Source organism: Sturnira hondurensis, unplaced genomic scaffold (assembly GCF_014824575.4).
Source record: "Sturnira hondurensis isolate 20B ecotype Veracruz unplaced genomic scaffold, ASM1482457v3 Scaffold0001721, whole genome shotgun sequence".
In the NCBI taxonomy this organism is placed as follows: Eukaryota; Metazoa; Chordata; class Mammalia; order Chiroptera; family Phyllostomidae; genus Sturnira; species Sturnira hondurensis.
The window spans coordinates 3,281,126-3,294,039 of NW_028074352.1; the positions used below are offsets into that span (position 1 = coordinate 3,281,126).

Sequence of the window (12,914 nt, forward strand, 5' to 3'; positions counted from 1 at the left end):
TGGCGCGCAGCCGCTTTTGTTCTCACCTGCCTTCTGGAGTCCTAGCCGACCTGCAGCTGTCTGGTTCCTCTGTCACACTCTCTGGTCTCCTATTTTCATAAATGTTGGGGAATTGTTGGTTGATTATGCTGTTCTTTGGTAGATCTGCCTGGATTTTCCACCAGATGCACGAGAGCTGGGTTCCCTCCGTGCTACTCTGTCGCCATCTTAACCCCTCTCCGAAAATATTCTTTATTAATTAATAAGTTAAAGTGAAATAAATAGAGTAACGGTTTTAGGGCAAATCAAAATTCCAACAGAATCTTAAGTGTCTCTCCCCCCTGCCTCTAGCTCTTGGCTTCTGTCTTCTTATTGGTCCCATTGGATGACAAGGCCTGGCATGTCTGACAAGGCCTTGGCGGACATGCCAGGCCTTCCTGGGCCTTTGGTGACCTCTGTCTCTCTGGCCAGTGGGACAGGTACAGTCTTGGGCACACTGTCATTAGGAGCAGCAGCAGCCTTGGCTTTTGACCTTTGCTCATCCCCCTGGGTAGCAGCCTCTTTAGGGACCATGTACCCAGTCTTCTTTTTGGCTTGGAAAACTGCACCATTCTTGCCCTTGATGAGCATGGGTTTTGAACTCTGAGTCCCAGCTTGGGTTTTCCTGTGTGCCTTGTCATTTGCTGGGCTGTTCTTTCTGCCTTTAACCTTTGACTTCCCATAGGGCCCAGTGGCACCAGGAGGGGCCTTTGTAGCCTTGTCTGGCTGTCAGGGGACCTTGCTGGCCTTGACCACTCTTGCCTTGCCATCCTTGGCCTGGCATCCTTTCTTAGGAGCCTCCTCCTTGGCCTCAGCAGGTTTCCTGCGAGCCAACAGGGTGGACGTTTTCCTGGGATTGATTTTTTTGTGAGTGCTTGGGAACTAATTTGAAGCTGGCCCCCTCAGTCTTGGAGTTGGTGGGCCTGATAAGAAGGCCATTTTGCATGCCAGTGTCCAGGTCCCGCTTCAGCAGGTACTTGAGCCTGATGGACTCTACTGTAGGGTACTTCTACAGGATATAAACCTTGATGGCCACCACCAAGGTGCCATGGCACTGCTCCCCTGCCTGCAGCACCTCCAGGACCATGCACAACATGGGTGGGTGGTGGTACAGCACTCTAACAGTGCTATTGCTTGGGCCTGGTTTTCCAGTCCCAGACCACCCTGATGTGGAGGTCATGGAGGTTAGGGAGGCTGAGGAGGTCAAGGTGTTGCTGGAGGCTGTGCTCCCTGGAGCTATGGCACTAGAGGACACAGACACAGATGCCTGGTTTGTCAATCTTCTTTAAAAAACCCAACTCTTGGCTTTATTGATTTTGTGTAGTGTTTTTTAGATTCTGAATAGAATTCCACAGATTTTGGATTGTTGTGTTCTCATTTTCTTTTGTTTCAAGGTATCTTTTCATTTCTTCCTCAGTTCCTTTCTTGACCTACTCATTGTTTAATAACATGTTATTTAACTTCCATGTTTTGAAGTATTTGTCAGTTTTTCCTTGTGATTGACTTCCAGTTTCACAGCATTATGGTCAGAGAAGATGCTTGATATTATTTCAATCTTCTTAAATTCATGAGACTCTTTTTGTGTTCTATAATATGGTCTATACTAGAAAATGTTCTATGTGCACTTGAAAAGAATGTATATTCTCCTGCTTTGGGGTGAAATGCTGAAGATATCTGTTGTGGACCACTCTGCCTGGTTCTAGGAATTGTAACTCTACCCCCTATGGCTAAGGAGGAGTCAGTGACCTCTGGAACACAAGCTGCAGGAGACAAGGCTTATCTCTGGTAGCATTTGATCCTGTGCGTTGTTTAAAGCTGCTGTTTCCTTATTGGTTTTCTGTCTAAAAGATCTATGCAGTGATGTCAATAGGGTGTTAAAATCTCCTGCTATGACTGTATTTCTTTTGATCTCTCCGTTCATGTCCATGAAGATTTGCTTTACATATTTAGGTGCTCCTGAATACATGGTTAAGTGCATAAATGTTTACTAATTTTATATATTCCTGCTGGATTGTTTCCTTTTTCATTATGTGTGTCCTTCTTTGTTTCTTTCTATAGCCTTGCCTTTATAGTTTATTTTATCAGATATAAGCATTACTACCTCAGAATTTTCCCCTTTCCATTTGCATAAAATATTTTCCCATCCTTTTACTTTTAGGCTGTGTATATTTTGTTCAGAGGTGAGTTGGAGACAATATATATGTTGGTCTTGTAATTTTTAAAAGATTTTATTAATTTATCTTTAGAGGGGAGGGGAAGAAGAGAGGGAGAGAAATATCAATGTATGGTTGCCTCTTGTGAGTCCCCTGCTGGGAACTGGCCCATAACCCAGGCATGTGCCCTGACTGGGAATCGAACTGCAGTCATGTTGTTTGCAGGCCCGAGCTCAATCCACTGAGCTACAGCAGGCAGGGATAGTCTTGTATTCTTACCCATTCAGCTACCTTATATTTTTTTTATCGGAGCATTTAAGTCATTTACATTTAAAATAATTACTGATAGATGTATTTATTGCAATTTTATTTTTAACACTTTCCCCCCATTTCCCCTTCTTTTTTAAAGAAAGCCTTTTAACATTTGTTGCAATACTGGTTTGGTGGTAACAACCTCCTTTAACCTTTTATCATCTGGGAAGCTCTTTAGTTCTCTTCAGTATTAATGATAGCCTTATTAGGTAAAGTAGTCTTGCTTATAGGTCCTTGCTTTTCACCCCATTGTATTTCATGCCATTCCCTTCTGGTCTGAAATGTTTGTTTAGAAATCAGATGACATTGTAATGGGATCTTCCTTGTAGGTAACTAACTGCTTTTTTTTTTTTTTTGCAGCTTTTAAGGTTCTTTCTTTGTCTTTAGCTTTGCCATTTATAGTCTTTATGTTCTTAGGGATCCACCAGTGCCTGCAGGCTTTCTGGTAGGCTTAATCAGTGAAATCAGGACTACAACTGACTCCAATTGTAGTCCTCAGCAGCTAGGCTCAAGCTCCATCTGTTGGTGAATGAGGGATTCCTTTTGGTAGGGTTCTGGCTTTCCCTTAGGCTGATGCCACCTGGACAGGAAAGCTCTTCTGAGAAAGACGGATTCTGCAGTATGGGGAATGACTGAGCAAAGGGATCCTGGTGGCTGACCCTTCAACTTTCCTCCCAGAGCCACCAAACCCAGATTCTCCTCAGATGGCTTGAGTCTGTTATGCCTGGCCTCTGCTGGAGCTCAAGGTAAGTGGCTATGTATAAAATTTTGTTTGTTGACCCTTTAAGTGGCTCTCTGCATCTCTAGCTGTCTCTTCCTGGTAGACAGAAACCTTGTTGCTCTTCACAGCCAGATATTTTTTGGGTTCTTTTTTCAGTTCTGGTGCTCTAGGATAGGGAGCCAAGTTTGGGGTATAGACCCAACACTTCCCAGGGGAAACCACCCAAGCCACTGAAATATCCCTCCTGAAATTCAGCTGCCACACATTGGACCAGCCAGCCCTTTCGTGCCTCCACACTTCCTACCAGTCTCATTGTAGTGATATGGTTTCTTCCATAAGTCCTTGGTTATAAAGCTTTTCTCCAGCTAGTGTTCGGTTGGTTATTCAGGAGGATTTTTCTATAGTGTAGTTGTAATTCCAGTTGGGTTCTGGGAGGAGGAGAGAGTAGCTTCCACCTACTCTGCTGCCATCTTGGATCCCCCTATATGACTTTTGAAGGACTATATAGTGATTTACATTTTCCCAAGAGTTTTTGTGATTTAATCTTCAGAGAAATCATATGAGATAGAAGGGTCAAAATTATACTCATTGTGATAAGAAGAAAAATTGAATAATGACATCTTTATTGCATTGCTTCTGAGCAAGAAGAGAAAATTGTTTAATGAGAAAATTAAAGCATTCCTTACTACACTGTTTGGTACTATAACCACAAGTGGCTACTGAGCATTTGCAATGTTGCCAATTCTAATTGAGGTGTATTATTATAAATATTTTAAAAAGCACACCAGAATCAGAAGACTTAGGATAAAATATTGAATTCACATTGCAATGTTAATATTTTAGCTATACTGGGAAATAAAATACAAGGCCTGTCCTGAGAGTACCCAACCATGTAACATGAAAAATGGAGACATTAATTGAAAATAATGCAAGATACAAGAAACATTGTACATAGAACAATGATGCTTCAGTCCCCATTAAAGTAGGCACCTTGGGACCTCACACAGTTCTCCCAATCACCTTTAATTGCTACCTTTTATTTTCCTGAATTTAAGCAACTGTCTGAATTCTCTTCCCTTTCAAAGGTGATTTTAGTTTTGAGAAAAAACAGAAGTCACAGGGCACCATATCTGAGCTGTAGGGGGGCTGAGTCACCTGGGTGATTTGATGTTTTGCCAAAAATTGCATGAGACGTGAAGCATGAGTGGACAAATTATTTGATGAAGCTGCCAACCATAAGTTGCCCAAAGCTGTGGCCTTATGAATCACTTGAATAGTTTCTGTGGGAGAATGTTCAAGTTTAACATGAAATATGACGCAGATTCATGGCTCTATTCCATCAGTCATTTGGAATGTGATGGCTACAGAGTACACATGCTCAGTCAAAGGCATCTACTGCCCCATTGACTAGTACAGTGAAGTTGTCATTGTTCATACATGCACATTCCAACCTACTCTTTGGCTTCCAGGTTACGTGGATGTTGCACATATCATTCTCATTATATTAACAATGGTTGAAATTTTTCTGGACAGACATTTTATATTATTTAAAATAGGTTGATTAATCCTCCTCTAAGTTAAACCCTAGTTCTTAGAACCTGTAAATATTACCTTACCTGAAAAGAGAATCTTCGTAGATGTGGTTAAGAATCTTGAGTTGGGGAAATTATTGCGGGTTATAGGATGGGTCCTAAATGCAATCATGTGCGTGCTTTTAAGAGGGTTAGACATACAAGGGAGAGGTGATGGGAAGATGGAGACAGAAATTTCAGTGCCGTAGCTATAAGCCAAGGAATGCCAGTGGCCACCAGGAGGGGGAAGGGGAAAGAAATGAATCTTTCAGGGCTGGGGAGCACTCTACTAATACCTTGATATCATCCCAGGGATACTGACTTTGGACTTTTGACCACCAGCACCTCAAAAATGTTTTCTTTTAACCCATCAAGTTTGTGGTGATTTATTATAGGAGTCACAGGAAATTCATACATTACTAAAATTAATTTCATTAATCCCATTTTACACTTAAAATGTGGCTAATAGTTAATTTAAAATTATATATGTGGCTCACATTACATTTTCTTGGACAGTGCTGCCTTAGACCATATGAAGGATAATTATAAAGATGGCAATGACCAGCTGTTCTCTAAATTTGTAGTGCATAGAATACAACCTAATGAGTTTAACATGCAAAGATAATTTAAATATGTGGAAAAGGATAAACTAGATTTAATAGCTATTAAATATTGAAACTGGCAAACAGAGATCCTGAGACATTCATGCTTACATCTCAAAAAATCAGTTCAGCAGCCATGTTAATTGGCCTTGCTATAGAACTATCTGGAAGATGTGAGTGGCATCAGTAGACATGGAACCTTCTCTCCACCTTGAATCACATTAAATTGTTAAAATTATAGGCAAAGTATTTTTAATGATCAAATTTAAATTTTACCATTTCTATTTCTGTCTGGAAATTTTGTCTTTCTCAGTGGTACTAAATAAACAGATGGAGGATAGTGAAGCCAAGGCTAAACTAAAGCTAGTTAGAGGTATAAAATAAAGTGTGAAAGGACTGGGGTAAGATAGAGTGAGGATGTATCGAACTACTTATAACAGTAGCAGCTCGGGGTGAAGAACTTGATCTCCTTAGCCTTCATTTTATCATGTCTAAAATGGACATAACAATGTCTTCCTTGCATATTGTTATAAAAATTGAAAACAATAAAGTACATGACATGTAATAGGAATATAGTAAATTATTATTATTATTTAAAATGTACTTTATTCATTATGCTATTACAGATGTCCCAACTTTTCCCCTTTGTTCCACCTGGTAGGAAACACCATGCCCTCCAACAATCCCCCCTTTTAGTTCATGTTCATTGGTCATACGTATAAGTTCTTTGGCTACTCCATTACTTATACTGTTCTTAACATTCTCTTGTCTATTTTGTACCTACCAATTTGTGCTCTTAATTCCTGCATCTTTCCTCTCAGCTTCTTCCATCCCCCTCCCAACTGATAACCCTCCAGATGATCTCTATAACTACAAATCTGTCTCTGTTCTGCTTGTTTGCTTAGTTTGTTATTTGGATTCAATTACTGATAGTTATGAATTTATTGCCATTATAACATTCATAATTTTGATCTTCTTTTTATTATAAAATTTCCTTTAGCATTTCATATAATAATGGCCTGGTGATAATGAACTCTAACTTTACCTTGTTAGGAAGCACTTTATGTGCCCTTCCATTCTAAATGACAGCTTTGCTGGATAGAGTAATCTAGGTTGTAGGTCCTTGCTTTACAGTAATTTGAATACTTCTTGCCAGTCCCTTCTAGGCTGCAAAATTTCTCTTAAGAAATCAGTTGAGAGTCTTATGGAAACTCTTTGGAGACAACTATCTGCCTTACTCTTGCTGCTTTTAAGATTCTTTCTTTATCTTTAACCTTTGGTATTTTAATTATGATATGTCCTCTTTAGGTCCAACTTGTTTGGGACTCTCTGTGCTTCCTAAACTTATATTTCTATTTCCTTCACCAAATTTAGGAAGTTTTCTTTCATTATTTTTTCAAATAAGTTTTCAATTTCTTGACTTTCCTCTTTTCTTTCTGACACCCTTATTATTCAGATGTTGGTACATTTGAAGATGTCTCAGAGTTTCCTAAGCTTATCCTTTAAAAAATTTTTTTTTCTTCCTGCTCTTCTGATTGAATGCTCTTTATTTCCTTGTGTTCCATATTGTTCATTTGATTCTTGGCTCCATTCTTTCCACTGTTAGTTCACTGTAGATTTTTCTTTATTTCACTTAATACAACCTTTATTTTTGCTTGGGTCTTTTTTATGTTGAAGTATCCAGTGAGTTCCTGGAACATCTGATAATCAGTGTTTTGAACTCTGCATCTGGTAAGTTGTGTATCTCCATTTTGTTTAGTTATTTTTCTGAAGTTTTGTTCTTTTATTCCATTTGAGCCCTATTTCTTTGTCTCCTCATTTTGTCAGCCTCCATGTTTTTTTTTTCCAATGTAGTGGACTTTCTATCTTAGGAGGGTGGCCTATTGTAGAAAAACACACTGGTAAGTTGGATGAGGGGGAGCCTTAGGTAACTGCAAGGGCAGAGCAACATGTGTCACTCCTCTGTTGCTCTGTGTGGGGGAGGGCTCAGAATGGGGACAATATAACTATGTGGCCTCTGGAGTTTTGTTCAGGAGGAAGCTGTCTCCCAGCACTCACCCTTTTGCCAGTGAATTCACTTTCTCCCAATATGCCACTGGTGCCCTTACAGCTGTTACCCTCTATACCAGAGGGGTGGTCTGTGTGAGTCTTAATTCCATTGCAGGGCCTTTAAGAGGAGTGTCTTGAGAATCCCACAGTTTCTTTTGCTTTTCCAACCTCCATGGTTTTTTACAGACAGAAGTTGTGGGGACTTACCTTCCTGGTGCTGAAATGCTGGGCTGGGTGGTCTGGTCTGGGGCTGGGATCCCTTGCTTCCAAAGTATTCCTCCCAATTTTAATCCACTACATGTGGAAATGGGACCACCCATTCCCCTCTTTTTTGTCTCTCATGCCTCTCTGTGCTTCTGCGCTTCTCTGCACTTCTCTGTGTTTTTTCATGCTTCTCCATGTCCCTCTGTGCCTGTCTGCATCTCTTCCCCTTCTACCTGTATGAGTGAAAGTGACTTCTTTAAACTTTTGGTTGTCAGACTTCTACACAGCTCTATTTTCTGAAAATTCTGCGTGATATTTGTTTTTTGCTATTGTCATGCATGGAGACAAGGTATGTTTACCAATGCCTCCATCTTGACCAGATGTCCTCATTTATTATTTCTATTGAGGCTTTTATTAGTCAATGGATAGAGGTGGTGATTTCACATTGAACTTTTCCAAGATGGCATTATATTTTTTAGTGTGGTCAGGAAAGGTAAAGATATGCCTTATACAAAGTTTTAAGTCAGCAGTTTATGGGTTTGTAATAGACTGGAATTGCCACTAGACTTGAAAGAAGTATCAAAGATCAAAACTGAAAATGTTTTATCCTTTAAATTCTATTTTTTGATCTATCTGAGGTAGTTTATGTACTACAGGAATGAAGGTCTTTAAGTCTGTTTAGAAAGAGATAATAGCTAATATTTGTTAGAAGCTACAATTAAGACACCTTTTAAGTACTTTTAATTAGTAGATTTATTTATTTAGTCCTTATAGAATCTAATGTGGTAGACAGTATTATTATCACTTCCATTTAACAGATGAAGAAATTGGGACAGCCTGATTAGGACCATGCTAATCTAAACAGTTATTAAAAGACTGTTGTGGGCATTTCAACTCAGGTTATGTGGCTTTAATACCCTAGTTCTTATGTAGTACATATTGCCTTTCGCAGAACATGAATATTTCAAGACAAACCAAGACATTTGCAAGTGCCCATTGCTAATTCTTTAGTTCATCCACATAGTAACAAAACATTTAGAACACACTGATTGGACACCTACTATTTGTAACAAACATATAGTGCAAGACAAAGGAATACAAAGACAGAAAGACAACATCTGGCCTCAAGAATTTCAAGTATAACAGAAAGATGTACATATTAGCAATAACTATGAGGCAAAGAAAATCAAAGTGACTGTGAACCAGAGGTTATAATCAACTGCTGTTGGAGGACAGTTTCTCCCACTGGCTCCCAAGTGCCATGTGTACACTTTTATTGCACATATCATGCTTGGATGTAATCATCTGTCCAATTCTCCATTTTTCTCACTAGACTGTGAAGATGTGGCTGTATGTTATTCATCTTTCTTTTCTAGGCATCTATTGGGTTCTCAATAATTGCTTATGGAGAGCATGAGTAAATGGAGAAATGGGTGTGGAGGAAAAAGAACAACTCTCTGATTGGGAGAGTACCCAGCAAAGCTTGACTGAAACATTAACTTTTAAAAGGCAAGATGTAGGATGGATGAGACAGAAGGAACAGTATAACCAAAAACTTAAACATGTGGAAGTAGTTTGTTGGACTCAGTATGTTGTTCAATGACAAGAGCCTGTGGCTCATTAACTAAAGCCAAGGTTAAAGGCAGAGCTGATAATTTAGGCAAACCTTCCACTTGTTTTGAAAGAGTTTGATGGGTACTTGGATTATTCTAAACAATAAACATAATATCATTAATTTAATACTTGTTGCATGTTTGATATTTCACAGGTATCAGTTGATCCTAACAATGTGTTTCTGCTTATTTTATAGATCAAGACACTGAGTTCAGTGCAGGTAAGTGACCTGCCCACATAGCTAATAAGAGGTGGAGTCAGGATTAGAAACCCAAGTTCTTCTGATTTCAGGAACCTTTCTCTAACATGTAGCCCTGAGACAGTTTGTGTACATTTATCCAACTTATGGGAGTATTTGATTGATCTTTTATTTCTTCTCCCACATGTACCTAAAATACGCATCGGTTAGCAAAGGCTCAAAAATGTTTGAGGCTGAAGTTGAATCAGGGAAGCCAGATTTCTTTTTGTAACCCTTCATCAAAGCAGGAGGCTTCAGCTCATTGGAACTCATCTTTCTATATACTCAAGTGCCTCCAGAGAATTCTGAAAGCTGGGCATGAATATGTAGACATGCAGGAAATGAGCAAGGCAGATGTTATGCTGATTTCCACTGGGCCATTTCAGATTGCAGTAGCTAATATACAGCACCTTTTTTTGACTACCATTTTTTGTCCCTGTTTATCAATCTCCTTTTCTTCCTCTTCCCTGCCATATCCCTGCATTTACATCTTTCTGTCCCCCCAAAAGGCATCCTTTGATTTTTTTTACAGAGCAAGTTATTCAAGCCTGCCTAAAGATTAAATCCAGTTGGCAGAAAAACTCATTGTTTTCAAACAGCTATGGAGAGGTGAATGCTCATATTTCCTTGTTTCCCCACCCCATCACCATTTCTCCCATCCCTGAAAGGTTTCCTTGGTATCTTGTACACTGTGGGTGACTCATTGGCGATTTCTTTTAGAAAGTCATAGTGGGTCAATGAATTCTTTTGATTATTTGTAATCTAGGGCCAGGGACGTGTCAGTGTGGAGTGGCTTGGCTTTTGTTTTGTCTTCCTTGATATAGATGCTACTACTGAGCTGCTGCCAGAAGGTCATGTTCTCAACTATTTTTCAGCAGTAATAATGAATTAATTCATTTAAGGTGCATGATTGGGTTAACTGTGTCCATTTATTCATTTCCCAGATATTTATTAATTGCTAGCTATATACTAAGCACTGTTTAAAGCAGTTGGGTTAGAATGGTAAGAATGATGTGGTCCCTGCCTTCATGGAAACTGTATTCTAGTGGGGAGACAGATAGCAAACAAGCAAACCATTGTGGAACATTGTTTCAGATTGACACAGCTGCTATGATAAAGTGACAAGAGTAATGGGAAAGAAAAGAGACTTGGAAGGCCCCACTAGAAAGCTGGCCAGTGAAGACTTTTCTAAAGAGGTGACAAGTGAGCTTCAGCACTAAGGGATAGAATAAGTCAGTTATGAAGAGAGTTGGGGAGAAACCATTCTAGAATATGTGGTAGTGGGAATGGAATATTTAAAGAACTAAAAAGGGATTCAGAGTGGTCAGACAAGAGAACTAAGGAGAGGATATAAGAGATAAGGTTGGGGAGGTCAGAGGTAGATAAAATCCATAGGACATTTTGGTCGTGGTAAAGAGTTTGTACTTATTAATTCCTTTAATGCATTTCATTAAAGGAATTTAAGCAAACAAGTGGCATATTGACATGTACAGCCTGTATCTCAAAGAAAATCTGATGCTATGCAAATATAACAGGAAGTAAGATAATATTGTGTTCAAAATAGCTTATTTGTTAATGTTTCAGTAGCTAAGTTGTTGTAAGTTACTGAAGCTAGAAATAATTGGGCAGGCCTTGTGTTGGTAAGACTAACTGTGGTAGAAAAGGCTATTGGTCTAACAAAATTTACGTTCCCCCTTCCCTAGCATTGAGTTGTCAGTGGAAGGTGGAGATTACATTCCAGCTTCCTTTATATCTACATGTAGCAATGTGACTAGTTTTCATCAGTAGAATGTAAGTGGAAGTGATGTATGATTTCTGGGTTGGGACTTTTAAGAAGTAGGTGTGGTTTCTTTGTGCTTGCTTCCATCCATGGATAGATAGAGAAGATTCTGAAGCCCTAGGGAATGGTAGATCTCAAGATAGAAAAAAGGTGCCTTCTAACTTGGAGTAATAAATTGACGTTTATGGTGCTAAAAATATGAAAGATTTGGGTTTTCAGGAGCTAGCACTTTCCTACTAAATTGAGATATTATCCAAGTGCCTCATTTTTCTTCTAAGTTATCCAAAGTATGTGTGAAGTATATCTGCTTTTCATGAAGCAGAGATTGCCAGCTGTCCATGGAAAATCAGACTCTCTTCTTTGGGCACAGAGCTAGATTTTATTTTCCATCTTCTTTTGTAGTTACATGTGAGTCAGTTTTTTTTTTTCTGATAGAATATGAATATAAGTGAGGTCTGCTATTTTCAGGTCTAGTTCATGAAAACCTCTCCCATGTGCTCCTCCATGCTTTGTCCTGTTTTGGGGTGATTAGAATGTGTGTGGCCTCCCAGGGTGACTTTAGAAGTCATGGTTTAAGATGGCACAACAACCATCAGCTTGGGTTCCTGAATGACCTCATGGAGGAGCAGTTACTCTGCTGAAGACGCCACCAATCTAAGACTGTCACAGGGACAAGAAAGTGAAATAATGTTTCATGATGCACAGTGACTGAGCTGTTGCTTTGTGTTATGTGCTCAAGGAGGGCCTTTAAGATGATGACAGAAAAGACAACCATGCGAAGAGCTAAGAAAGAGAGCACTGTAGTCAGAAAAAGCAGGTATGCAAAGGCTCTTAGTGGGAAGGAGATTTATGTGTCAAAGATAACAGAAGGCCAGAGTGGAAATGACAGAAGACAAGGAGAATGAAATGGGATGTTGTAAGATCAGTACACAGGGTGCAAGTCATGAAGTTTGGATTTTATTTTAAATGTGAAAACAGAGTTTTTAAAAATAGTTTATTTATTTATTTTTAGAGAGAGGGAAGGGAAGGGGAGAAGAAAGAGTGGGAGAGAAACATCAATGTGTGGTTGCCTCTCATATGTCCCCTACTGGGGACCTGGCCTGTAACCCAGGCATGTGCCCTGACTGGGAATCAAACCCGCAACCCTTTGCTTCACAGGTCCGTGCTCAATCCACTGAGCTACACCAGCCATGGCGAAAGCAGAGTTTTATTGTTTAGTTTATTCATTTTACACAGTCCAAAAATTATATCTGGCTATTGTGGGCAATGGATTTTGATGGTTTAAGAGTGGAAGTCAGTGAGCTTATTAGGAGGCTATGCAGTTGTCCAGGTGAATTGAGTGTCCAGGTGGCTTGTACTAGCTAGTATTTGTGAGGATGGAAAGATGTGGACAGATTTATGACATGTTCTGGAGGATATGTCAATGAAGTTTGTGCTTTAGGAAATATTTGGAGAAGGAAACTTTTGTGGGCATATTCATTACTATTGTCCACAGGGTCACACATAAGCTGGGGTATCTACATAACCTACTTGGAATTCTTCTTCTATGGAAGATTTATCTATTTATGTATGTATGTATGTATGTATGTATTTATTCATTCATTTCATCAGTCAGTCATCTATATCAATATACAATCATGGATATTTATTTT

General features: G+C 39.3%; 1 pseudogene; it reads right to left on the minus strand.

The window, feature by feature from the left end:
• Nucleotides 1-348: 348 nt before the first annotated feature.
• LOC118976470 (histone H1.8-like) lies at nt 349-9,755 on the minus strand (annotated as a pseudogene).
• Nucleotides 9,756-12,914: the final 3,159 nt, after the last annotated feature.